This window comes from Bos indicus x Bos taurus, chromosome X (genome assembly GCF_003369695.1).
Source record: "Bos indicus x Bos taurus breed Angus x Brahman F1 hybrid chromosome X, Bos_hybrid_MaternalHap_v2.0, whole genome shotgun sequence".
Lineage (NCBI taxonomy): Eukaryota > Metazoa > Chordata > Mammalia > Artiodactyla > Bovidae > Bos > Bos indicus x Bos taurus.
Window position 1 is genome coordinate 114,102,553 of NC_040105.1, and position 25,900 is coordinate 114,128,452.

Consider the following 25,900-nt stretch of genomic DNA (forward strand, 5'->3'; position numbering starts at 1 on the left):
AATGAAGGGCTCGGGCAAAGCCACCGAGCACACACTGTTCTCCTGCCATATTCCACAAAGGATACCTGACATTTCAACACACTGGCTACTCTAGCAACTGGGCTTTTGTCTCCTTGCTAAAGTGGGTTCCTCACCTTAGTCATGATGTTACCGAATTGAAACAGGCAAAGATTGACAAGCAAAGCCCTATGGTCTGTCAAAGCAGCCGGTCTTCTGGACACACACCAGAGCAGTCTCAACAGAGTGCTAAAGACAGAACACTCTACCAACTCTGAACCTGGAGCACTCAACTCAGCAATGGACAGAAAGGGTGGAGGCCACTTACATGAAGGTATCTTTCTAGATGCCACATCATTAAGATTATCAAGAAAGCACATGGATGCCAGACACACCAACAGCTGTCCACAATTCTGAACCTTCACTTAGACATACAGTGTGGAGACAGGCCTCAGCCAGGGCCTGAAAGCAGGTCACTTGTTTCTGTCAGAAATTCCCTTAGAAAAGTGTCCATTAGCTTACCTTGTGGCTCAGATGGTAAAGAATCTGCCTGCAATGCAGAAGACCCAGGTGTGATCCCTAGGTCGGGAAGATCCCCTGGAGAAAGGAATGGCTATCCACTCCAGTATTCTTGCCTGGGAAATTCCATGGACAGAGAAGCCTGGCAGATTACACTCAGTGGGGTCACACAGAGTTGGACACAAGTCATCGACTAACACTTTCTGTATGATCCAGACTACAACCAAACCAAAGTGCAACTCTTCTTAACAAAGTGCAACAGCTTCTTAACCCAAATTGTGTTCTTCAGAAAATATTTTACAGATGTTTCAGACACTCACAGTTGAGAAACAAATACTTTCTGTCTCCTTCATATCCCAGGTCAGTTTCCAGATTTGTATAGTTGAAGATGTTGCCCTTAATAGAAACATTCATTCAACACAGATTTTTATTTTATGACACAATCAGAATAACAGTAAGAACTCCAAATCAAAGGATGTGAAAGGTCAAAGGCAGTCTGTGATCAGACCCTTGCTTTTCAAAATGCTATCCATGGACCAGGCACTTAGGCATCAATTGGGATCTGTTCAGAAGCACAGAATCTCAGGTCCACCTCAACATGTGAATCAGAAGCCACATTCCACAAGATCACTGAGGGATCTGAATGCACACCAAAATCTCAGATCTAGTTTTCAAACTGTGTTCTCTGGCACCTTTTGGGGGCCTCTATGAGGAGTGGGCCAGGAAGAGATTAGGAAGGAGGGGGCTGGGGAGCAGGCCTCGCTTCAGCTGAGCAGCCTGCCTCTGATCTGTTTGGGAGGCTGAACCCCACACCACCTGCCAGCCAGATATCCCATGGACACAAAGGTTGGAGAATCCCTGTTCTGGACCAACCATCTCATTTTCTACATGCACAACTGACAACTTCCAGATAGCATAAGGGAATTTCACCAAGGTCACATTAGAGTCCCTTGAACACTGTTAGAGGATTCTGAAATTTACCAAGTCTGGGAATCAAGAAAAATCTTCATAGGCAGTGTGGCTGGAACAACCTCCCAACTGCAGAAGTAGAAGCAAAGACAGACCCTCAGCCCCAGTGGGAAACATCATGACGTCCAAGGCTGTGCCCTGGAAAAGCCCTGTGTCACGAGCATCATCTTGTGCTACCTGGTTTTCAACAGAGGAGAGACACCCAGAGATAGCAAGTGCCAAGGCTATACAGCAGGAGAAGAGCTGATGTCCAAACCCAGGTCCCTGGATCCAAAAGCCCAGGCTCTGGATTATGTCATTCACATCATGAGCACAAATAGGCAGCCCCTCTGTGTGCCCTATGCACTGGCCCAGCCTATGAGCTACATGGACACACATCCACTCAAAAAAGGAGCCATCCACCCTCACGGACCCATGGGATACAAACAATGGGCTTCTGTGCCAATGCCTGGGCTCCTGCTATAGGCTCAAGGCACGGAACATGCAAATTCAGTTGCTATATCTTTGTGGTAATGAGAGTTAAGAATCCATTTTAATATCCATTGCTATGTATCTGACATCTCCATGCCTTGTGAAAGTTAAAAGGATTAAGAAGACAGAAATGGTCAGAGGAGGAAAAGGAAATGAAATACTTTACTATGTATTACATATTAGGTTTAGCACCTCATTTTTACATTCACACCCTCCAAGCACTGCCTGGAGCTTTCTGCCGTGGAAGCTCTTATTGCTAACCACTTTTAACTAAAACTGAAGCTGAACAAAAAAAAAAAGACCATCCAATCAAAAAATGGTCAGTAGACCTGAATAGACATTTCTCCAAAGACACAAATGGCCAAAAGGTACATGAAAAGATGCTCAATGTTCTTAATTATCAGGTAAATGCAAATAAAAACTCCAATGAAGTATCATCTTACACTGGAAAGAATGGCCATCATCAAAAAACCTACAACGACTAAATGCTGGAGAGGGTGCATAGAAAAGGGAACCCTTGTACACTGTTGGTGGAAAAGTAAATTGGTACACTCAATGTGAAGAACAGTATGGAGGTTCCTCAAACAACTACAAACAGAACTACCATATGATCCAGCAATCCCACTCCTGGATATATAACTGGAAAGGAAAAAACTCCAGTTTGAGAATATACATGCATCCCAATGTTCATTGCAGCACTATTTATAATAGCCAAGATATGGCAGCAATGTAAATGTCCATCAACAGATAAACGGACAAAGAAGACATGGTATATACACACACACACACACACACACACACACACACACACAGGAATACTACTCGGCCATGAAAAATATTGAAGTAATACCTTTTGCAGAAACATGAGTGGACCTAGAGATTATCATACCAAGTGGAGTATGTCAGAAAGAGAAAGACAAATGTCCTATGATATTAATTATATGTGGAATCCAAAAAGATGATACAAATGAAATTATTTGCAAAGCAGAAACAGACTCAGAGAATAAACTTTTGGTTACCAAAACAGAAAAACGAGGGAAGGGATTAATTAGGAGTTTGGGATTAACAGATACACTCTACTATGTATAAAATAGTAGTACTGTGGTGCTGGAGAAGAGGCTTGAGAGTCCCTTGGACAGCAAGGAGACCAAGTCAGTCAATTCTAAAGAAATCAACCCTGAATATCCATTGGAAGGACTGATGCTAAAGTTGAAGCTCCAATATTTTGGCCACCTGATGTGAAGAGCCAACTTACTGGAAAAGACCTTGATGCTGGAAAAGACTGAAGACAGAAGGAGAAGAGGGTGCTAGAGGATGAGGTAACTGGATGGCATCACCGACTCAGTGAACATGAGTTTGAGCAAACTCTTGGGGAGAATGAAAGACAGGGAAGCCTGGTGTGCTGCAGTCCATGGGGTCACAAAGTCATATACAACTGAGAAACAGAACAACAATGTATAAAATACATGATTAAGGTCCTACTGTATAGAACAGGGAACTATATTCAATATCTGCAATAACTTATAATGGAAAAGAATCTGGAGGTGTTTTATATATATGTATGTGTGTGTATGTATATATATATATATATATATATATATATATGTAAAGTGAATCACCTTGCTGTACACCAGAAATGGACACAACATTGTTAATCAACTATGTGAAAGTGAGGGAGAGTCACTCAGTGGTGTCCAACTCTTTGTGACGCCATGAACTCTACAGTATACAGTTCATGGAATTCTCCAGTCCAGAATATTGGAGTGGGTAGCTTTTCCCTTCTCCAGGGCGTCTTTCCAATCCAGGAATCGAATTGGGGTCTCCTGTGTTGAGGGTGGATTCTTTACTAACTGAGCTATGAGGAAAGCCCTATATATACTTCAGTTTAAAAAAAAAAAAAAAGTGAAGCTGGACGAGCTGGCCAGCAGATGGCACAACGAGCAAGCAGCACATTACTGTCAAACTCTAGTTTCATTTCAGAAGCGAAGCTGGCCCCTTTCCTAAAGCCTCCTCCAGGTGCCATTTGGGAACACTAGGTGGGCAATACAGCAGGCCAAGGCCAGCCTCCCATATCATCTTGTCTTCACTGCCTGCACTACTCCTTCAAAGGCAGTAAGCGAGGGGCCCACACTGCCAAACTGCTCCTGGCGCTTGAAGCTGCCACAGTTCAGGCCACTGGGGAGCTGGTCTGGGCAAACCTGCACCACGTCTTCCTTCTCTGCACAATGCATCAGCAGCAGCCACTCTGCTCAGCCTGGGGGACACTGGGTGCCACAGGGGGCAAATCAACCTTCTGCCGGGAGCCAGGAGAGCCTGGGCCCAACGCCCTCACCTCTGTGTGTGTTCGGTCGCTAAATCGTGTCCGACTTTTTGTGGCCCCATGGACGCCAGGCTTCCCTGTCCTTCACCATCTCCCAGAGTTTGGTAAAATTCACGTCCATTGAGTTGGTGATGCTATCTAACCATTTCATCCAGTATCCAGGCAGTAAGTCTCAAGACATCTCTCCAAACCTCTTTCTGGAGTCAGTAACAACCATTGGAAACCTGCACACAAGCCAGGAGAAGTCAGCCTGCAGAAGACAGTGCCCATGTCCAGTTCAGCGAAGACAGGCAGCAGCTGCCAGAGCCACTCATCCTGGAAAGAGCCATGCTGGTTATTGCCTGACTCACCTGTGTGCCCCTCTTGTCTACCTGCAGCCTGACCCTGTCTATGGGAGGCACACAAAGTTTTGTCCAATCATTGACTAACCAAATGACTGAATCAATGAATTCTTCTCAGGGAGAGAAGCAATGGCTTTCCTTTTAAACTGCAAGTGAGGGCACTGATCAGCTGTACGCAGGGTATAGGGCAGATGCCTTAGAGTCGCCTCTGAGTCGGACCCAGTCTAGTATCCTAGACCCTTTCCCATGACCTTGATCCAGCTACAGAGCTGAGCTCAGTTCCCTCCATGGGTCTGATCCTTCTGGGGGCCCTTCCCCCATTTCCCATCCAAGGAGACCCTCTCTCCTACAAGTCCCAGTCCAGACGGCCCTCCCAACTAAAAAGCCTTCCATGGTCTCTTGATGTGAGTCAGTATTTGGTTCCCCACTGTACACACTCCCAAACTTCTGCCTCGTTTCAGGCTCTGCACTTCACAGGTCTGCCTGGAAGATGCACTCCAGTCTCCGAACACCTCAGCCCTGAGTGATACAGGGGTGAGTGGAGACCTGATGCCCTGCACAGTGGAGAAGCCTCTTGCAGGACAGGTGTCCGTGGACTTGAATGCACTTTGCCTTGTGAGGTCTGGCACCCAGACCTGCCCTCTCCCATCAGGCTGGGCTTACACCGGGGCTAGCAGATGACCAGGTGGCCAGCACACTGGAAGCAGTTGTCCTGCCCAACCCAGCAGTTGTCTGATGCGAAAGACACCAAGAGCCCCTCCCACCAGCCTGCGTGCAGGGCATAGCGTGGAGCCACCCAGGCAAAGCACTTGGCGTCCTGTGTGTACACACGGCCACCGCTCAGGCACCAATTCCTTTCGTCAGTTCTCCTGCTCGGTCAGTAGTGATCATGAGCCTCAGGCACTGTGAGGGCCCAGCACTAGGGCCCACTGTGGACATCTCCAATGACTGTCTGTGCTCTGCACCTCCCGACGGGCTGGCAGGAACTGTCAGGTCAACACTGCAGGTGAGGGGATGCCCTGCCCACCCCTTCCTGCTCCCTGTCCCCTTGGTGGTGAGTCCCCAGCCAGACTCTGGCACCAACTACCTCCCCCACCACTCATGGGAACAGCCTCACGAAGGACCCATCCCAAGAAGGCTGGCCCAGAAGTGGTCCAAGGAGAGGTGGAGAGATGGAGCCTTTGTACAGGGTTGACATCCCCTGTCCCACTGGTTATGAGGAGCCATCCTGTGCACTCAGCCCTGGGCTCAAGGCCACAGCCCAGCTGCTAGAACTTTTGCTGGTCTGGCAGGGGGAGAGGAATTTCCTGGCAGGTGAGAAGATCCAGGCATGTGGATCATGGGAGGAATAGAGGGAAGTGACTTCTTTCCTTTGCTGTCTGCTGGGGGATGATCAGCCTAGGGTGAAAAACAGTGAATACCAAGGCGGGGTTGGGCGGGATGCCAGGGTCTTCCTGGTAGCTGACAAAGCTTCAGGAAGTGGACAAACGTTGGCCCAGGATTCAACAGGAGTGGCTGAACCAAAAAGACACTGAACATTCCACCAAGGCAGGCCTGACCCACTGGTATCGGAGGTCTTCTTGGGAAAACCTGCATCCCTGACACAAGGGCCAGGGAGACCAAGAGGCAGGCCCCTGACGACCAAGATTCCCCAAAGGTCTCTGAACTTCTGAGCCTGCGGCAGCAGCCCATCCCCTGCCCCCTCACCCTATAAAGAGTTGGTGCCCCCCCACCCACAAGGGAGCACATGGGACTGGATTCGTTCATCACAGGTACCTTCCATCCCAGGAAGCAGGGGAGCTGGCCGCCCCTGATCTGCTGCACAACCCAAATCACTACCAGCATGACCCTCCAGGAACCACGGGAAGAGGTGGTCACCTACTGCCTTGCCACCAAGGAGAGCAAAGTCATTGTGTAACACAGGCCAGGCTCGCCGGGGCTGGTGATGGAGGAGACGACACTCCCCTCCCTCCGTCTCCGCTGCCCAGGGACTGCAGCAGAGCTCGTGGTGTTGCACTGAGTGGCCAGGAGCCAGGGGCCAAGACAAGGGCTGCTGCCACCCAGGAGGCTGGACCTACAGAGAAGGACAGGTGGTCAATACAACATGCCCTCCTGGGGGCTCGATGGATGGGCAACCAACCAAGGTACAGTCCAAAACAACACTGAAGCCAAGGGCAACTGCCCCAGTAAAAAGGTCAAGGTCCCTCATCCAGGTTTGGCACCAAAGCCAGTTCTAGATCTGGAACCAAGGAACGGGGATGGGCAGGTCCCCGGGGGAAGGACCACAGCAAACAGACACCAGAATGACCCAGGCCCCTCCCAAAGGGACCTTGGGCTCTGCGATGGTGAACCCACGCAGGGAGGTGGGACCACCAGAGGGATACAGGTTGCCAGACCTAGGGTCAACTTGACACCTACGTGAGAGACCCAGTTTACTCTGACTCTGTAGCCACTTCAGGAGGACCCCATGGGCTAGGGTTTCTGGGCACAGGGGGTCAAGGGGCAAGAGACATGGTGCCAGTCCCGAGGATTTGTCAGTCAGTCTTGAGCTGGGAGAGCCTAGAATGCACGAGAGTCCACTCGCTGAAGTCCTTCACCATGGGTATGGGATGGCAATGTGCACTCCAGACTGTCCTCCCTGCTCCTCAGTCTCACAAACTAAATAGCTGGACCCATTCAGTGGGCCTCAGCAGGGTGTCTGGACGCCCCCTCCAGTGGTGGGCTGCTGTGATACGCTCCAACCTGGGCCTCACCGTGCAGGCTCAGTTGCTTGTCCGCGGTTCCCCTCCTGGTGGGGCCCAACCACGAGTCCATGGAGGGCAGTCCACTGACTGTGGTGGCCCCTGGATCCTTCCAGAGTGGCAGTGTGAGAGGAGGAGTCATTTTCTCTTGTTCCTTGTGGAGTCTCCTGGGCTGTAAATCTCCATCACTCCTGGGGGATGGGTTTCTATGCTTCGGGCTGAGGCATCGTGGGGTCCCTGTCCCAGCCATGTGAGGACAGGCCAGCTGCTGTGATGAGCAGAACCCACCCTGAGGGAACATGCACGTGTGTTTCTCATCAGTTGGGCCCTCCTGGGTCCCCGTGGTCTCAGGCGCCTGCCGAGGAGAAGACCATGGTGGCTTGTTGTCCAACACTGCTGTCTTGTCACAGGTGATTTTCTCCCTGTTCCTCTGGTCCTCGTGCAGGTGAAGATGCCCAGACAAGCAGGTGGAAGAGGGTTTTCTCCTCTGGCCACCAAGCAGGCACCCTCTGCTTCAGGCCGTAGGAGTGCTTGCAGCCATTTCTTGCTCAGGGATTCCACCCACAGGTGAGCTTCGGTGGTACCCAGGAGGAAGGGGGTTGGGTTGGCTGAAACACTGAGTGGTGGAAACTGGGCAAGCCTGGGATCCAGTCACATACCCCAGTAGAAGACGGCAATGGCCATGCCCCAGGGATCATCCAGGCTCTATGGTAATTAACACAGACCCAGTGAAGAGAGTGACCCTTTCTCACCCAGCAGGTGGGCAAAGGTTCAGTGGGATAATGATGTTCGGGGCAAGCCAGTGTGGAGGACATGGCACACTTGACTGTGGTTGGGGGAGTGGACGCTGGGGAGCCTTTGCAGAAGGCCATTAGCTGGCATGTGTCAGCACCTCGGGTATATGCCCTGTGCCCCGGGCCTCTTCCTCTGTGGTTCTTCAGTCAGTGAATGTGTGGTCACGTCAAGTGGTTGTATTGGCACAATGAGTTTTCCCTTCCCTTCCATCAGGAAGGAAGAGTCAGTAACTTGTGGGACCCCCGACACTGGGAGGTGAAAACAGACACATGAAGATGTGCAGACATGGAGGAGTGTGCCTGAGATGCTGGGAGTGGAGAAGTCATCCCCCAACTCCCCGTTTGCCCCTGCGGAGAGATGTACAGACAGGGCTGACCTTCTGTCTTCATTTGCCAGCAGTCATGTCAGGATTGCATTGGGTGGCTCACACTACAACTGTGTTGGTTCAGGAGGCCGGCAGCCGAGGTTGAGGTGTCGGCTGATGTTGGTGCTCATGAGGGCTGTGGAGAGAGTCTGTCCCATCTCTCCCCCATCACTTCCGGGGCATTGTTGGCTATGGTGATCGTGTCTGGGCTTGGAGATCTCGGCCTTCCTCTTCACCCCGATTCTCCTGTGTGCCTGTCTGTCTCTAAATGTGTCCTTTGTATGGGGACAGCTGTCCTGTTAGAGGAGGGTCCATCCTAATGAGCTCACTTGACCTCCATAAGCTCTGTGAAGACCTTTCCTTTGTCTGTAAGGTCACGCTGAGGTACTCGGGATTGAGACCCCAGCACCTGGATTTGAGGGAACGCGATGTGACTCCTCACACCCTACAAAGGTTCTGAGGTAGGAACACACTGGAATGTTCCAAGGATGGAAGGATGGCCTTAATGGCTACGAGGGGTGAATCCAAGGGCGAGGAGAGCAGGCCTCCAGGGCAGGAGCCAGATCACCTGGGGCCTCGTGGGCCTGTGAAAACTGTGGCTCTGCTGTGTGTGGGGAAGGAAAGGCCCAGGAGGCCCTAGGATGGGTTCCTCTGGGACCTTGTCCCCATCCTCACATAGATGTGGAAACAGAGGCTCCCTTGCAGGTGCTAAGACTGTGCTGAGGTTCAGGCTTGCTGCTCTGATCTTCTGCCTTCACCCCCCCTCCAGTGAACAGGGATCACCCCCCCTCCAGGTAAAAGGAAAGAAGTGAGAATGGAGGTGTGTGTGGTCAGCTCCTCTGCTTCATGGGTTATCTCTCTATCTCTTAGCACTTCCTCAGTTGCAGAACAGAGTGACAGTAACCTAGCAGGTTATTTGAGGTTTGAATTCTGTGATCCCTGTGTGGTGCTGTCCCAGGCCCTGGCGAGGACACAGAGAGTGCCCATCCCAGTAGTTTCTGCTCTCCTCTGTTCTTTCTCTAGCTCTGGGCAGGGGCCAGGGCATCTGCTGACAGTGGAGGCCATGGTGCACGAAGGGGTGAGAGGAAGGTGGCTCCCAAAGGCAAGGGGAAGACTCCTGGCAGGGCCATCTGAGGTCCAGGGTGGCCCCAGGGCCAAGGCCAGACAGGTTAGCATGGGTCTGCCCTCAGCAGCCCTTGACTCAGATGTGGGATCTACAGAGCATGGGCAGAGATGGGACCCAGGAGCTGAGGAGTCTTTGTCAGCCATGGCTTGGGACAGCGAGGGTCCCTGGGCTGGGAGATGGCAGCCGAGGTGCCTGACCACACTCTGGGCCTCAGTCCCGGTTATGCTCTGAGGCAAAGGTGGGTCCAGGTCTGCATGTGGCACTTGTCTGTGGATGTGTGTGTGTGTCCGTGTGTGTGTGTGTGTGTGTGTGCCCAGTAGAGACCATGAAGGCCGCACAACACCCAGCCTGGGTTGCACACCCCTGCTGCCTGCAGCCGGGCCTGAGCAAGTCCCCTGACTCCCCAGGGGTGAGGCTCCACAGCAGCACATCTCTGCTGGTGAGTCACTTGGGGACCTGATGCCCACAGGCTCCCCACTGGGGCCCTCCTACTCTGTCCCTGCAGCCTGCAGTGGGCAGCCTGAGAGCTGCCCGTGGCCTGGTGGGTTCGTGGAGCACCAGGCCTCTCCCTTTCATTTCGCTCCCTCCCTCGATTGGCCTCGTCCCAAATTCCCTTTCCTGAGGTGAGCCCATCTGAAAGGCTCAGACAGAGGACCCAGTTCACCCCGGGTCCCCTCTGTGATACGGTCTTAGTCTCTAGCAGGAATGACTTTGAATCACCTTGCTCTCCTTCTGTGTCCTGTCTTTGCACACAGGTATTGTTGACGTTGGAGACACTTTGCTGTGCCCATAAAACCTAGGACCCATTGAGGTGGAGGAGCTGGAGAATCAAGCCCTGCTACCCAACCTGCAACAGAAGTACCTGACTGTGCTCGCCGACCCCCGCTGGCTGCTGCAGCCTGTCCCGGGGAGGGCCGGGAAAGACATCTTCCAGGTAGATACCCTCAAGCACCTGATCCCCTTTGGGCCGGAGGCCTGCCAGACTGAGCACTCCAGAGTAAGGTGACGGAGAGATCAGCTCATGGTGACACCGCCCAGTCACCGCCACGCCCTAGGCATGTCCATCTGGTTGGGTCTGAATCGGTCCTGCCCTGGGGTGGGCTGGCCACTTGGTGCGAGGCCAGGGGCGGGGACTCCCCTCATGCAGTGCTGCTCTGGACTCAGCGAGAGTCTCTAGGACTTTGACCTTTATGAAAAGATGGCATCGCCACTCGTTTTGGCCCTGCTGGGTCTGGGTGCTTGAGAGAAATGTGTTGTTAGGAAACCGGTTAGTGTTTTTCCCTCTGTGCTCTGGTCCAAACTCCCTGTTTTGGAACAGTGTCCAGAGGGTGATGGGGGAGCCCGGGGGCTGGGCTGAGCATCGGCAGGCAGAGAGGCCCGCAGGCCCAGAAACAGGCAGCAGTCTGTCCTTGCAGGCGACCCTTGTCCTGCTGTAAAGTGTCCCTTGGCTCACAAAGCATGTGTGTTGGACATGGTGCCTGGTGGCCGCACGTCCAAAGACAGGCTCCTAAATACAGTTGTGAGGGCAGAGCGACAAGGGCTGGTGTTCACCTTGTGGAAACTTTGTACTTGTCTTTGGGTTTGGGATCACGTGTTTTCAAGGCCTTTGGCAGTGGCGTGACTGTGTTTTCCGGTGAACCTCTTGGGGAGGCCCCTGGATCAGGAGCTGGAGACACTCAGCTGCTGATCAGAAATTTGTGCCATCATTTGGGGACCCATAAGGAGCCCTTTTTGCTTTAGGGTGAATGACTCATGGGAGGTGACACCCTCAAGATCAGGAGCCCAGCTGAGCTGTCTGTTGAGTGGCAGGCAAGGCCCAGGGACCAGCCCATCCTGGGCTCGCCTTAATGCTTGGCTTATGAACCAGATCCTTGGCCGGGCGTGTGAAATGCTGCTTCAGGTGAAAAAGGACCACAGGGACCAGACCGAAGCCTGCCTGGGCTGTGGGCTTCCAGCTTCATCTGGCTCACCCAGTGCCGTGTGTGAATAGCATGGACAGATAGAAAGAACAGACTTGCAGTTCTTGTTCAATGCTTTATTTAGTCCGGTGGAGTTTTGCTTTACTTTATTAGAGCCAGAAATCAATTTTTGATTACAAGATAGTGCTCTTGAGTCTCCCTAGGAATCTGGGGGCTCAGGGATTGGGCTTGTCCTTGACCTGCTCACAGAGGACACACATAATCTGAGGACTCTCTCTGCTCCTCCTCCACCTCAGGGGCCTTGTTTGGGGCCATGACGGAAAGGGCTGCTGTCAGGATGGAGTAACAGGTGTTGTACAAAGCCATCACTGATTCATAACCTGGGTACTCTGGGGGGCTCTCAGGCAGTTCCCCTGGGCTGTCCCTTCCAGCTGTAGCTGGGTGTACAGACATGGCATTGCTGGATGTACCCTCTCCACTGGGGCCGCCCTGTTCACTGGGGAGATGGTTTCCCCTGGCCCACCGGGCTACGCTGCCGGTAGACCAAAGGTGAGAGAGCACAAATGAGCACCGGCTGGGGTTCTGTGAGCAGCTGGGCTTCTCTTCTGGACTTTCTTGCCCGCCTCTTGGGCGCACTGGTTGTGGTGGAGTTGAGGAGAGTGTCTGGTTGCCACCGCTCACTTCTTTCTCTTTGGGGTCACTATTGAACCAGTGGTGGGCTGAGCAGTTGTTCTGGAGTCATCTTTCCTCTGGATGTTCTGCAGGAGGACAGGCTTGTCTCTCTGAAAATTGGAGTGCGATAGATCTGAAAGGAAATGAATCATTTTCGCCATGGTGGGGGAGAGGAGCCCTTCCTCCCCACTCTCCTCCCAACCACTGTCCTGGCCTTGCCTAAGTATAGAGATAAGGTCTCTTCATTCCTGGCATGTTATGAGGCCCTAGCATGTAGCTCCTCACTTGAGGTGTTACTGGACCTCCATGACATTAAGTGGCCCCTGAAGGTCCTGTCTAAGGGGGTTCATGGAACACGACAGGCCCTGCTTTCTCCTCTTTCATTAGCCACCCTCTCACAAGAAAAATGTTCTCCTGGAAAATGAAACCCATCCAGCACTTGGCTTGCCTAGCCTAATCTCCCTGGAATGGCTTTCTACGTTACCATCATCCTCTTCTTCCCTGCAGAGCAACCCGGAGGGCAGATTTTACTGAACCCATAGAGGTTCAGTTCATGGGTGAAACTCTTCACACTGTTTGTCTCGAAGATTCTGTCTGTGCCTCTGTGCTGGAGGACCTCCATCTGGAAGAGATCTGCCTTGATGACCACCATGTCTCCCTCGTTGTTCCAGTGCACAGAGGTGAAGGCCGCATCCTCCATGATCCTCTAGAGCTTCCTGGGAAAGCCCTAGGACAGCGTTGTTCTCTTCCTCATTGGCCATTTCTGGGTTCTGGCCCTGTGGGGGCAGATTGTCATGGAGGCCTGGATCGGGGCTCTCGGGTTGGTCACCCTGCTTCTCCAGAGCCTCCTTTGAATCCACGTTTGGATCTGGGGAGGAATCACAGGGATCCCCTGCTGCAGGCTCCTCATCAGTTGATGGGGCCAGCAGGGCTGCACGTGCCTCATGGGAACTCTCACTAACCATGGAGCCAGTCTAGCTCAGGAGCATTCTCCACCCAAGCAGTGAATGCTCAGGGCAGAAGGGCCTCAGACCACGGTCGGGGTGCCCCATAAATAATCTCTGGAGATTCTAGAATCTGTGTCTTGGGCCAGGCAGCCAATTAAGTGGTCAGCTCCCTTAATTGTTTCATGATGTCACAGAGGTGATGTGGAGAGGCAGCCCTGGCCCAGTGTGGGGGAGTGGGGGATGGGGACAGAGATGTGATCCCCAGCTTGTCTCTTGTCTGAAAGTACAGAAAAGTATATTTCAGGTTGCCTGCAAAGGCTCCCATCTGTGGCCAGGCCCCTTGTTTCAGGGAGCCAGGCCCTGGATGGGTTGACAAACGTGCCCCTGGCTCCACTCCCTCCCTACCAGTGGGCAGGCTTCTGCTGAAGGGCCAGATCCTGGCGAGTCCTGGCTTGGCTACCACGGAGAGAGACCCCAGGGGTCCGATGGGCCCCTGGCAAGTGCCCCTCCCAGAAAATGGGGTCTGTAACGGGCTGTTTTGGCCTAGCCTGAGTTGGTGGTCCCACGTCTCCACCCTCGGCCCTAGCCTTGCCCCTCTTCTGGCTTGGTCTCTTCTGGCTGGTGCTGCCGGTTGCTAGGTCCCTCTGAGATGGCCCAAAAGTCAGAGTCCTGTTGTCCTGCTCCGCTGCCCCCCAGGTTGAGCTCTCCCCAGAGTATGGCTGTGCTCGAGCACAGTGGGAGCAACCTTACATTCCACTTGACTGTTCCCCAAACACCTGAGACACAGACTACTCATGACACAGTATGGGAGGGCGCAGCCAGGTGCTCTGCTGAGCTTGCAGCCTCACGGAGCTCTGCCCACACCATACGTCATCCTGCTGGAGATCACAGGCTGCTGTCTTCAGTTTCCATTTCTTCCCATAAAGACCACTCTCGTGGCCCTAGAGTGCTCACTTGGGAACACCTGTGTGTGTGTGCTTTTCTCGTCCCCCTCCCAGAGCCTTGGATTCAGCCTCCCTGAGGCTACCTCAAAATTCCTGTTTCCTTTTGTCAATGGGTTGGATGGGCTTCTGCTACCCCTGTTCCTGGCCTGCCATGTCCAACTTGGGTCTCCGTGGGTACCTGCCCTTTGAAGGACTTGATTGGGGGCTCAAGGTACAGGTTGTTCTGTTGAAAACAAGCATTTCACTGGTCTTCTGTGAGGCCAGCTCTGGTCTTCTTTGCCCCTGCCCCTGTCGCCACCACCACTGTGGACCAGTTCTCCCTTACTCAGATGGCAGGTACATAGAATGATTTAGTTGGCTCACAGGTTACGTGCTTTTCAGGGGGCCTCCTTTATACACACTCACTCCCAGGGACATGTCTAACTTGTTGAGCTAGATGTGACCAAAGGAAGTCCCCGTTTCCCTGTATTTGAAAATGGATGAGAGTTGGGGTGTGGGACTGGACGAAGCCCCAGTGAAAGTCACCCATCTTCACCACACATGGGCAATAGGGCAGTGGGTTTGGAGATGCATGTTCTCTGACCTTGGGGGCCACTGTTCTTCAACATCACCATATAGGGGACAGACTGGCACCTTGGAAAGGCCCATGTGTGAGGACCCTAGAACACTGTACCGCTAGGGAGAGTGTCCCCCTAATTTTGCCACTCAGCAGGGTCTTTGCCCTGTGTGAGGGGCACAGCCTAGTGTCTGAAAGGGGAGAGCTAAGAGGGTGTGGAAGAGGCTCACCCAGGGCCTTTCAGTCTGAGGTCTGGCGGCTAGAATGGAGCTCGCAGGCCTTGACCTGTGCTTGCTCCCTTGCCTTTGTGCTCCTAAACAGGTTGACAGAGCATTCCTTCAGGTCAGTTCATCTGACTGGGACATGACCCTGGAGGCTATGATCGTTGGTGGGGGCCCCTGGTGGCTCCTCCGAAGGGGACCAAAGACTGTGGTACCTGTGGTAGCCTGGCTAGGTGGCCTTTCCTGCTCCCATCCTCTCCCCATTCGGGGTCCCTCCTTGCCCCCTGGGTCCTGAGGGAGCTGCCTTTTCTGGCCCCCCTCCTCCAGGCACCACCCGGGCCCTGGCACTGGGTTTGCGTGGCACCAAGGAGTCTTTGTCAGCTCTGGCTCAGGACACTTGCACTGTGCACACACAAGCTCTCATGATGTTCAATACCTGCCTTTCTCAACCTCGCTCTCCTGCCCCTGCACTTGGCGTCCCCGCCCCAGTGTTCCCAGCCCAGAGGCCCTCCAGCTGCCCCCTACACTCAATGCAGCTGGGGAGACCTGGAGCCTCGGGGTTCTGCCCATGTTACCTTTCCTCCCATATTGAAGGAGGCTCCTGTAGGGGCCTTATCCCAGTGGGCACTGGGACCATACAGTCAGGCCCTCCTCCCTCCCGCTCAGTGAGGAGCTGGTCAGCCTGGCAGGTTCAGTTGGGCAGGAGGCCCCATGGCAGCAGCAGGGACAGGGCACCACCCTCACGTGGGAGGCGCTGGGACTGGACAGAGACACAGGCCCCCAGCAGAGCCAGTTCTCAGCAAAACACAGAGCAGCCCCACAGTGCTTCTGATTCTCCTTGTCCACTTCCTTCCCTGGGCCAGCTTTTGTCACCTCAGAGGCACCGTATAGCACTGAGAAGAGGAAGGCAGGAGAAGTCAGAAGGTCGGGCCGTGAACTGGAGTGGGTGGGAAGGGCGGGGGCTCCAGAGGAATTGAGACCAGGGCTCAGAGCCCACCCCAGCCCTCACTAGCATGTGGTTCTGCAAAGATGCCCAAGGCCCATGGCCTCAGTTCTTCATCTGGGAGGCAAGTGAGTGTGAAGAGCCCCGTGTGTTGGGCTGCATGATGGGACAGAGCTCGCAGGGCCTGGCAGCTATTTGCACTGTGACGGCAGGGCAGGAATCTCTCACATTGTTGCCCCCAGACACTATTCCACTCTCCACTGAGGGATGGGGTTGGCTGCTTTGTGATCCAGACATGTCAGAGAATACAACCCTCAATAGGATGTGGAAAAGCTAATCAACCAAACAGGATATTTCATAAATAAAACTAAGAAACTTTTTTCCTTAGACCATGGTGGACCATAGTGTTTGTTGCTCAGTTGTGTCCAACTCTTTGCAACTCCATGGACTGTGGCCTGCCAGTCTCCTCTGTCCTTGGAATTTTCCAGGCAGGAATACTGGAGTGGGTTGCCATGCCCTTCTCCAGGTGAACTTCCTGACCCAGGAATCGAACCCAGGACTCCCACAATGTAAGCAGAGTCTTCATTATTTGAGCTACCCAATAAGCCCCATTTCCAGTTAGAGGGCCTGTTAAATTTGGGAGTGGAGGACTGTTCCAGCAGGACCCAAGCTGCTGTAGGAAATAGAATTAAGAACCACTCTTTGCCTCTGCCTCAGCTGGTCTTCCATCCAAACCATTATTTTCCTTCATGGCAACCCCAGCGAAGGTCGAGTCCTTGATTATGATGGCCAGTTACAATCAAGATAATTTAAAGCTAATTAACACCTTGGGTTCCAGATCCCATGGACCAGGAAAAAGAGGGTACTTCCATGGATTTCTTGGGCACCACTTCAAGGGAGTGCGAAGGAATTCTGCAGGATTCCTAGCAGATATGGGGTATGAAAACACCTCCTTTGCCCCTGTGATCAACAGCAATGCAACAAGAGCCAGGACTCCTTCTTTCCTGTCCAAGAAAGAGATCTCTCTGGGCTTTGCTGCTGCTGCTGCTAAGTCACTTCAGTCGTGTCCGACTCTGTGCGACCCCATAGACGGCAGCCTGGTTGGATACCTCACAGCAATGATCCATTTCAGAATTTCCCATCACCCCCCAGACACACTGTCTGCAAGTCTGAGGGCTGCCACCACCCAGCCTCATCACAATCACCTCCCACAGAAGGAACCCAGCTTCTCAAAGCCCCAAACTGCCCTGGCTCAGGCACTGGCACTCCAGTGCTCCTCCTGAAGCCCCACCACCCTGCCCTGTGTTGCCTTGTTCAGTGTGACTAGGGGACATGTCTCTCCACTTTCCTTGTGTGACTGTGGCTCCTAGACCATCGCTCAAGGTGTGGGGTGTCCTGCTTCTCCTAGTGTCCCCACTGCTAACACAGGGTCTTCCACAGAGCAGAGGCTCCGTGAAGGTCTTCAGAATACATGAGCCAGTGAGCAGGGGGCTTAATTAATTATCTGCTACTTCCTTAAATAACCCAAGCAAACCCAAAAAAACAGAGACAATTTAGTTTTTGAAAATGACTCACAAGAAGGACAGAAGCACGGATTCACTATGATTACTTTTATCATCTAATTCTTACCCATCAATATTACTGCTAAGTAAGCTCATGTTTCCAAAACAGTTCTAATTCCAATTCCATTGCATCCTGTTCAGGACCACAAAACACAATGGAAGAGTTTCCAATCTCTTTTACAAAACAGCAAAACTCTTGTTCTTGAACTGGGTAAGTACAAGCACACTGTGATCAACATCACTCACAAAGCTAAGACACTGAAGTTTATTTAGCCTTCTGTGACAACAATGAAAGCTTTAAAATTTTCTAAGGAAAACAGAGATGAATCTCCATGTCATCATAGAGAAGAGGAACCCAAAATTGCTATACACTGGTTTCCCCAATTGGCCTGGGTCCTCACTTCTGAGAAGGCTGACTGCTCCCTCTTCAATCACAGAGGAAAAGATCAGACTAGCTCCTGCTCTGGTTCAGGCTGCCAAGTCCTCCTCCCTCACAGCCTCTACAGACAATGGTGGGAAGGCCCTCAAAACCCTTTGTTTGACTCTGAGCAGAAATGCCACTTGCTGGTCTCTGCATAGTCCTGGGGACCCCACAGGAACTTGTAGTGGGTAGGGTGGCTGTCAGGCACCTTCCGGTACTCCAGGTACCCCTCCTGCACCCACACTTGGGTCAGCAGCTCCCTGGGCTCCCCAAAGACGCAGTGCTCACGCCCAACACACAGCCCTATCTTGCTGAGTGCTCCCCAGAACACTTCCTCAGGGGCCCAGTCTCCATTCCACATGATCAGGATGAGGAGGCCAGCCTTAGGCAGGCCCTGCCCACCGCTCTGCATTGCATCGCAGGTGAGGCCCAGGGTGGGGACCATGATGTAGATGTGCTCCCTAGGGTCTACCTCCCTCACCTCCACACCACAGACCAGCTGCAGGCTCTCGGAGGCTTGGCTGAAGACCTCCAAGAAGTGCTCCTGGTTACCCCTGAGGACCTTCTTCAGCATTTCCGCCTGGGAGGTCAGCTCCTTGGCTTGATACTTGAGGAACAGGAACTTCACCAGTTTCCTGCCACCATCTCATTAAGAGCTTCCTGGGGCAAGGCTTCCACAAGGGCAGAGGAGACTGAGGGGACAAGGCTGAGGGGGATGCAGCCTCTCCTGCCTCAGCCCCCAAAAGCTGCACCCCTACTGGGCCCTGGGCCTCACCTGGGTCCTGAAGGTCTTCCTCGGGCTTGCTCATCTCACTCATCTCGACCATGAGCACGATGCCTGGGATCAAACCACAGAAGTGAGGCAGGGGAACAGATGGGGACAACTGGCCTGGCTGAGGGAGAGAGGGACTGTGAATGGCCTTGACTGAGAACTGCACCCTGTGTGGTCTGACACAGGCCCCTTACAGGTCTCCTCTTGAGGGGTGCTCTCATACCTTATAGGAGTGTGCCTACAGGGCAGTCAGTCCCCTGGCTACCTGAAGGAGGGAGTGAGGTGGCTCTCCAGGGTGCAGTAAGCACAGCCTGAGATTTCCGGGGCTGACTTAATTGGGGGGATTAGGTCCTCGTGGGGTCCCCTCTGTTCTGGGATGGGAAGTCCCTGGTGCACACTTAGGGCGCACTCCTCACCTTGACTCCTGGTACTGCCTGGACCTCCTCTGCTCTCTGACCTTAGGCCATGGACCTCAGACCTCTGCTTTCGCCTCCTGGTTCCTGGAGCTCCTGTGAGAGAAATGGAGGGGGTACCTTGGGGGTATCTCATGCATTTCTCAGCCAAGGCTGCTCACACCCCCTCTCACCCTGAGGTGGGTGGTCTCCATCTGTACCCCTGCCTCACTTCCGTGTCTTGTTCAACCCCAGGAATCATGCTCGTGGTCAAGATGAGTGAGCTGAGCAAGCCCAAGAAAGACCTTCAGGACCCAGGCAAGGCTCAGGGCTGGGTGGAGGCATAGCTCTTGGGGGCTGAGCGGGGGGAGGCCCCATCTGACTTGGCCTCCTACACCCCAGCATCCTCCTCCTCCCCTGGGGAGGCCTTGCCCCAGGAAGCTCTGAATGAGATGATGGCTAATCTGATGAAGTTCCTGCTCCTCAAGTATTGAGCCAAGAAGCTGACCTCCCAGGCAGAAATGTTAAATAAAGTCATCAGGGATAACCAGGAGCACTTCCCAGTGGTCTTCAGCCAAGTCTCAGAGTGCCTGCAGCTGGTCTTTGGTATGGAGGTGAGAGAAGTAGACGCCAGGGAGTACATCTACTTCATGGTCTCCACCCTGGGCCTCACGTGTGATGAGATGCTGAGCAGTGGGCAGGGCCTGCCCAAGGCCAGCCTCCTGGTGCTGGTCCTCAGCCTGAATGTGCGGAATGGAGACTGGGCCCCTGAGGAAGCATTCTGGGGAGCACTCAGCAGGATAGGGCTGTGTGTTGGGAGTGAGCACTGCATCTTTGGGGAGTCCAGGGAGCTGCTGACCCAAGTGTGGGTGCAGGAGGGGATCCTGGAGTACCAGAAGGTGCCTGACAGCCACTCTGCCCACAATGAGTTCCTATGGGGTTCCCGGGCCTATGCGGAGACCAGCAAGTGGCAAGTCATGGTGTTTCTTCTCAGGGTCAACCAAAGGGCTTTTAGGTCCTTCCCACTCCCTTCTGCAGAGGCTGCGAGGGAGGAGGACTCGGCAGCCTGAGCCAGAGCAGCAGCCAGTCTGATCCTTCTCTCTGTTATTGAAGAGGGATCAGTCAGCTTCTCAGAAATGAGGACCTGGGCCAGTTGGGGGAACTGGTGTGTAGCAATTTTGGGTTCCTGTTGTCTACAGTGACATGGAGATTCATCTCTGTTTTCTTTAGAAATTTTTCAGACTTTGATTTCATAGAAGGGTAAATACAGTTCAGTGTCTTAGCTTTGTGAATGATGTTGATCCCAGTGTGTTTATGGTTACCCAGTTCACGAACAAGAGTTTTGCTGTTTTTTAAAATTGGGATTTAAGATTGGGAACACTTTCATTGTGTTTCGCAGTCCTGAACAATGGAATAGGAATTAGAATTGTTTTGAAAATGCGAACTTATTTAGAAATAATATTGAATGGAGAATTATATAATAAAAGTAATAGTAGTGAATTCATGCTTCTGTCCTTCTTGTCTGTCATTCACAGTAACTAAATTATCTCTGTTTATTGAATTTTACTGGGCTATTAAAGAAAGTATCAGACAATCTGAGTCCCCTGCTCACTAGCTCATTTATTCCGAAGACCTTTATGGAGCCTCTGCTCCATGAAAGGCTGTGTTAGCAGTGGGGACACGAGGAGAAACAGGACACCCCCACACTTAGAGCGATGATCTAGAAGCCACAGTCACATGAGGTTTGTGTTGGGGGTGAGGGGAATCTCTGAAATGGATCATTGTTGTGAGGTGTCCTTTTGCTTCTTGGATAAACCCCAGGGAGATCTCTTTCTAGGGCAGGAAGTAAGGGGTCCTGGCTATTGTTGCATAGCTATTGACCACAGGGATGAAATAGGTGTTTTCTACCCACCATCTGCTAGGTTTCCTAGAGAAATATAAATCTTGCTCTTTTATGTATGGCCCAGTATTCCCTGTGCTGGCCCTCCTCTCTCTGCCCTGGGAAGCTGATTACCAAGTACATTGAAATGACAGTTTATTTGGGCATCTGGACTTTATTATTTTCACTTGTGAGCATGGTCTAGATTTCATTTGGATGAAATGAGTGAAGAGAAGCTGCAAAAGTGGACAGGACCTGCTGCATGACTAGAATCCTGGGATCTTTGAGTGAGCTGTGCCCAGCTGGGAAAGATACTGCTCCCCATCCTCAAACCCTCACAAACACCCAAATTGAATAATATATCCCCGGGGAGGAAAACACACAGAACAGCAATTTTGAGTGGTTTTCTATTCCATTTCCTATTGAGCTGCCACTTCTCTGAGGTGTCTTAAAAAGAAAACAATTTTCAGAGGAGAGAGGGACAGAGTCTGAGATCCAAATAACACTAGAAATAAGTAGTAGCCAGGAAAGATGCAACATCCGCCAGTGTTCCCAGGTTCAGGCAGGTTCAGAAATGTGGAGGCAGCAGAGACACAGGTTAAGGCTGTGCCTGGCATCAAAAGGCAGGAGCGACTTCCGGGCCTAAGGAGGTGGTAAGGTCACTGCAGTGGGGGGTGCGAATGGGTGCAGGGGGCTGAGGGGCAGCTCTCCGTGCTGAGTGCCAGAGAACAACAGGCACAGGAGATGTGATTCTGGCCACGTATATGGCAGCTGCCAGATAGTCAGTGGACACTTGGAAAAGGTGGAGAATTTCAAGACCCATGTGACCTGCTCAGACGCTCCTCCCCAAAACAAAGGAGATTTTTAACTGCTGCTCTTTGTTAAGCATCTGCTAGGCAGTGTGCAATTGGAGAGATGTCAGGTGCTCGGCCACCTCTTGTCTTCCTCTCTCCCTGCACACATGGGGACACGACCCTGCCAGGCCTCTTCACTTAGGAAGCGTCATGTGATGACCTGTGACCAGTGAATTTTGAGCAGAAGCAATTTTGTCACGACCATTTGTTTTTAAGGGACACAGGCGCCTGGGGTTGATCCTCAAGTCAGGACAACACACAGACACAGACCGCTCCGAGTGTGGTTCCTCTCCCAGAGACTAAAGTCCTGCACCTCTGACCCTTGACAGAGGCTGCCCCACAGGGAGCTGGCTTCAGGAATTCCTCTCACCCCTCACACAGACACACACCCCTGCTGCCCACCCTGAACCACGCTGTCAGCCCCCTCGGGGCTGTGCTCAGTCTCCATCAGGAGGACAGCAGCTAGCTCCCAAAGTTCCCTGTTGGGGTTGGGGGCATCCTCCTTGTGGGGCCCAGCCCCGAGGCCATCCACCCCTGCTGCCCATAGCACCCCCTCTCCCCTGGAACCTGGGCTTGGGATTTGTCCTGCCTGCCCCCCTGAGAGCAGCTTAGGCCCTGGTCCTGATGACCTCATGTGTGTATCTTTATCTGGAAGTCCCAGGGCGGCATCCCCTTCCACAGTGCTTCAGGTGGAGCCGTCAGGACTTGATGCAGCCTGTGGGTGAGTGTCCTGGTGGTGGGTCAGTAGTATTCATTGCCATGGAAGTGTGGGGCACATCTCTAAGATCCTGAGGTATATCAGACCATTCCCTGTGGAATCCCACGTGTTGGAGTAAACTCAGGGTCTTGTGAATGTGACTTTGAGGTCCTGGCTTTTGAGCCTGAGTGTAAGATGCAGAGGGGTGCCTGGTCAGCCACCTGTGCAGCCAGCTAGGACTTTGGTGTCCCCATTCCGGCTGTTTGAGCAGAGGATAGGCTCTAGCAGTTGGCAGGGTTGGTCCCCAGGACACTCTCCCAGGCACCAGAGGCCCAGACTCCAATGAGGATTCAGAAAGGAGCCAGGCAGGAGACTGTGGGGTCCCGGGGGTACAGACTACAAAGAGGGTTGGCCGCCCCAGAGAGGTGGAAGCAGTAAGCCCCTGTAGATCCCATCAGACCCGCCCGGGGCTGGCCGGGAGATGGAGAGGGGCACAGATGCCGCTGCAGGTGAGCTGCCGCCCCGACCTCCATGAGGACATCTGTGCTCTGGGGCCAAGGCCGGGACCACAGCTCCAGGGGGCAGTCCAGGATGGATACATGACAGCTCTCAAAGCATGTACTTGTCATGCCCCTCACTGGATATGACTGCTAGGTGTGGTTGGGTTCTTGCTCTGGGTACATAAGAACCTCAGGCCTTTGGCTGCTAGGAGGTGCAAACTGCCCCCTGTCCCCACTGACTTATCTGGGGGTCATTTCCAGGATCCAGCATCTTCTGCAGCAGCCTCTGTGTGGACACAGACCACCCTGTTCCCAAGCTGATCTTGCCCAGGGCACCACAGATTGGGCAGGTGCTATCCCTGGGTTAAGGATTCTCAGTGAAAGTTTTACTCCTCTGAGAAGTCCCTGTGTTTCCTCATGGCTTCCCCGGAGGCTCAGTGTTAAATAATCTGCCTGCAATGTGGGAGATGCAAGTTCTATCCCTGAGTGGGGAGATACCCTGGAGGAAGAAATGGCAGCTCACTCCAGTATTCTTGCCTGGGAATTCCCATGGACAGAGGAGCCCCAGGGGGTTACATTCCTGGGGTCGAAAAGAGTTGGACATGACTGAGCGACTGAACACTCACACGTATGCACACCTAAAGTTTTGCTCTGGACCCTTGATATCCTTTCCAACAATTTGAATCCTGCCTGGATCTTGACAGACTTCTGTGGCAAATAACACTGGCAGATGTCTTAAAGTGGTTTTTGAGCAAATACAGGGTTCCAGGTCTATACCTGGCCTCAGTTGTGGGCTCTTGCTGTAAATCACAGCCCTAGGGGGCTCTCCCAGAAAAAAACAGGTATTCTTTGTGTCTATTCATGAAATGAACTGACTGATGGGTGACAGTACTAGCCCAGGGGAAGTCCAGCAAGCATGACAATAGTAGCCACGACATATCAAGAGCAACCCAGGGCATTCCGGGGGAGGGGCATTTCCCGGGGGCACCATCCTCTCCAGTAGACACTGCATAAGCACAAACCACCCAGGCACCCAGGTTATTCTCACCAAGGTGGGGCCAAGCACAAGGAGCTCCCTGCCCATCAGAGAGAAGCTCTCGCATTCTCTAAGTGCCCTGAGCCTGCCCCTTTAGGTGCTGGTGGGAGTTGTCTCAGCCGGAGTTCTTCTCCGGAGAAGCCCCCATTCCCCACCCACAGTTGATGTCTGCTCTGACCTCTAGCCTCCTTGGCAAAGGACTGACCTCCTGTCTGGCTCTCACCTACCCTCCTCTGTGGCAAATATCACTGGCTACTGCTTTAGGGACCTTTGTGAGCAAGGAAGGAATCCCAGGCCTTTGCTTGTCCTGGTTCCCTGAGCTAGGCCTGGGTACAGGGATAGGGCTGGGATGGTGGTGGGATGCAGGATGTGAAGCCAAGGGATACTCACAGGATTACATCTGGGTGGAAAGCCACATGTGCTCAAGCATCCAGAAGGAGGGGCATCCCAAAGACCCACAGTCTCAAGGGCTCACCCTGCCCTGCAATCACTGTCCTTTAAAGGACAGGCTTCCCCTTGCCTGACAATCAGTCTGCCCGGAGCAGTGAGCCTGCAGGAGAACATGGAACTCTGCAGCAGCTGGGAGAGAAGTGAGGAGAGTGGGCATGGAATGAGAGAGCAGGACTGTAGCCTGAACATAAGAGCAGCCTTCAGTGGGCTGTGCCTCCAACCCTCCATGTCCAGGAGCCTTCTCCATCCTCACACTCTCTATGCTAGATCTCACCCCTCATCCAGGATCTCATATTCATTCCAGGGGAGATGGTGTCTTGAGGGGTTTAGGAGAGTTGCTGTGGGCAGTGTCCAATGTCAGGCTCTCTGTAGAATGGAGACTGTAACAGTACAACTTCTGAGCCTTGATATGAGATTATATTATTATATTAGGTTCCTAGAGCTGCCCAACAAAGTACCACAAATTGGCGGGCGGGGGCGGGGGGTGGGGCGAGTTGTGACTTCTCTCTCTTTCCTCAAGGCTCAAGTGATTTTCTGAAAGTCACAGTGGTGGTAGGGCCATGCTCCCTCTGATGGCTCTGGAGGAGGATTTTTCTTGTTTCTTCCATCTTGTGATGTCTCCAAGTGTTTCCTGGTTTTTGGCTGATTATTCCAGGCTCTACTTTCATGCTCTCGTGGCTGTCTCCCCTCTGGACATGCCTATGTTCAATTTGCCCTCTTCCTATACAGATAACAATCCTATGGGATAGAGTTCAGTTCAGTTGCTCAGTCATGTCCGACTCTGTGACCCCATGGATTGCAGCATGCCAGGCCTCCCTGTCCATCACCAACTTCCAGAGTTTACTCAAACTCATGTCCATTGAGTTGGTGATGGTATCAAGCCATCTCATCCTCTGTCGTCTCCTTCTCTTCCCGCCTTCAATCTTTCCCAGCATCAGGGTCTTTTTAAATGAGTCAGTTCTTTGCATCAGGTAGCCAAATTATTGGAGTTTCAGCTTCAACATCAGTCCTTCCAATAAATATTCAGAACTGACTTCCTTTAGGATTGACTGGTTGGATCTCCTTGCAGTCCAAGTCTTCTCCAACACCACAGTTCAAAAGCATCCATTCTTTGGCGCTCAGCTTTCTTTATAGTCCAACTCTCACATCCGTACATGACCACTAGAAAAACCATAGCCTTGACTAGATGGACCTTTGTTGGCAAACTAATGTCTGTGCTTTTTAATATGCTGTCTAGGTTGCTCATAACTTTTCTTCCAAGGAGTAAGCGTCTTTTAATTTCATGGCTGCAGTCACCATCTGCAGCAATTTTGGAGCCCCCCAAAATAAAGTCTGCCACCATTTCCATTGTTTCCCCATCTATTTGCCATGAAGTGATGGGACCAGATGCCATGATCTTAGTTTTCTGAATGTTGAGCTTTAAGCCAACTTTTTCACTTTCATCAAGAGGATCTTTAGTTCTTCTTCACTTTCTGCCATAAGGGTGGTGTCA

General features: G+C 52.6%; 3 pseudogenes; 2 read left to right on the forward strand and 1 right to left on the reverse strand.

The window, feature by feature from the left end:
- Positions 1–11,908, forward strand: part of LOC113888166 — a 44,639-nt pseudogene extending 32,731 nt beyond the window's left edge.
- Positions 11,909–17,875: 5,967 nt separating this feature from the next.
- LOC113887047 lies at positions 17,876–19,166 on the reverse strand (annotated as a pseudogene).
- Positions 19,167–19,252: 86 nt separating this feature from the next.
- LOC113887048 lies at positions 19,253–23,094 on the forward strand (annotated as a pseudogene).
- Positions 23,095–25,900: the final 2,806 nt, after the last annotated feature.